The following is a 2,419-nucleotide window of genomic DNA, read 5'->3' as shown; positions in this document are numbered from 1 at the left end:
AACAACATAAGCAAGGTCAAAGGACAGGTCACTAACTGTGCAAAAATATTTGCAACGCCAATAGTTGGCTAAGGATGCAGGCACAGCATAGAAAGAATTCCCACACTTTTCCGAGTGAAACAGACAACCTCATATAGGACGCGGAGAAGATCTGCACAGGCAGCTCGCAGCAGAGGAGCCTGGCCCGGCCAGCTCTGGCTCGCCAGCTTTCAGGGTTCCCGGCAGAAGCTAAATGTATCTCTTCCTGGGAATCTTTGCTCCATCAGATTCCCGCCCTCCCCTGCCTTTGAGAATTACATCCCCACCCTCTCAGGAAATGTTTGTTCCTTTCCCCACATCCAGCGCCAACCTCTGCTTCCTCCAGGAAGCTCTCCCTGATTGCTCCTGTCCACAGAAACCCGGCCTTCTTTGACCTCTAACCGCTCACCTCTGCCACTGCGGCTGCGGCAGCCTCAGGAGCTTCCCCCTGGGATTTCCCCTCCCTCTGCATTCACACTGGTAGTGGCTCTTCCCTTCATCCCCTTGCAGGAAGGAGGTGACAGGGTCAAGAATGCAGACAACAGCAAACCTTCCAGCTTTCGGGCTCCTCCCCAGCCCTTTGGGAGCCTGGTGGGGCTTTCAGGCAGAGGAATTCTCCCAGCAGCTGGAGTGAGGCAGGGCCCGCAGCCAGCGCTGGGCACGGCACCCAGTACCCAAACAAAGGGACCCCGTGTGGGCCGAGATCAGTGCAGGTGGAGATCAGGCCTGCTGGGCCCACCAGTGACCTTGGCCCTGCTAAAGAGCCTGGCGCTGCCACCCTGGCTTCCCCACTTGTAGGACAGAATGAGAGACTGCAGTCAGAGATGAAATTGGCAGCTGGAAAATAGAGAAGTGGTGTTTCTCACTCGCCCCTTCCCCCTTCATCTGCCTCTTGCGAGGACGTGCTCCTGGCCAGAGAACTGGGCTCAGCAGGGTCTGTGGGGTGGGCTTCTGTGAGCTGAGGGCCCTCCTCAGGTCAGCCCTGGGACTTGAGGCCCGCAAGGCTCCCCTCACCGTGTCCACTGCCACCTGGACCCTCCAGCAGCTGCTCCATCCTCACATAGACACCCCTCAGGGTGCTGGGCTCCCGCACACAGCCCTCCCCTCCTCCCCGGCCCTGCTGGTCCTCCTCCGAGAGGGCGCCCACATCTTACCACGAAGATAAAAATGTGGTTCTCGGCGCCCAGCCTGTGGCCCCACGCCAACATGCTAAACAGCTCCTTCCGGAACTTCCGCTTCAGCAAGATGGCGCAGCGTAGGAAGGTGAGCTTGGTCTTCTGTGGGTGCACAGCAGAAAGATAGGACCAGGAGGTCCGGGCTCCCCTCCCCATCACCATGCCCCTCCCTCGAAGAGCCCAGGGGCCTCCACAGCCCTGCTGTCCCCGGCTGCACGGTCTGCCAGTGCCCTGGAGGGGCTGGCCTGCCAGAGGAAGGGAGGTCCCCGCAGCACTGTGTCCACCCCAGTCCCATGGGTTTCCTGAGGTAATTCACACCGAGCTCCCAGGGAGGCCAGTGGTCACCCTGGCTGCCCAGGCCTCCTTCTGGACCTGAGGGCCTCTCTCGAGGGCCAGAGGGATGAGGGACAAGGGTGCAAGGGAGGGCCAGAGGCCACCAGCACCACAGCTGCTGGCCCAGGCTCAGGCCTCCCTTAGAAAAGCCCCTGCTGTAGGCTGAGCTGTGGCCACCAGATCCATGTGCTGAGTCTCTGAACCCTGGTACTGAGCTATCAGGGGCGACTGTGACTGGGGACAGGATCTTTAAAGAGGTGATTAGGGGCCAGGTGCAGTGACTCACGCCTGCAATCCCAGCACTCTGGGAGGCTGAGGTGGGCGGATCACTCAAGGTCAGGAGTTTGAGACCAGCCTGGCCAACACGGTGAAAATCCGTCTCTACTAAAAACACAAAAAAATTAGCCGGGGGTGGTGGCATGTGCAAATAGTCCCAGCTACTCGGGAGACTGAGGCAGGAGAATCACTTGAACCCAGGAGGCGGAGGTTGCAGTGAGCTGAGATTGCGTCACTGCACTCCAGCCTGGGCGACAGAGGGAGACCCTTTCTCGAAAACAAAAACAAACAAACAAACAAAAGGAGGTGACTAAGGTAAAATGAGGTCATTAAAGTGGGCCACAATCCAGGATTCCTGGTGTCCTTCTGAGAGGAGGAGAGTAGGATACAGGCACACAGAGGGACAGCCTCGTGAGGACACGGGGAGAGGGCACCCGTCCGCAAGCCAGGGAGAGAGACCCCAGGAGGAGCCAGCCCTTCGATGCCTTATCGCCGAGCTTCCGAACTCAGAGACAATACATGCCTGCTGCTTTGTCCCCCTCCGCCCGCCCACAGGTGGCCCTGGCCATCCTCGCAGTCCCCATCCCAGGCCTGGCTTCCCCGCCCCTTGCTGAGCT

The sequence above is a fragment of the Macaca thibetana genome, chromosome 8 (assembly GCF_024542745.1).
Source record: "Macaca thibetana thibetana isolate TM-01 chromosome 8, ASM2454274v1, whole genome shotgun sequence".
NCBI lineage: Eukaryota > Metazoa > Chordata > Mammalia > Primates > Cercopithecidae > Macaca > Macaca thibetana.
This window is presented reverse-complemented; position numbering follows the sequence as displayed.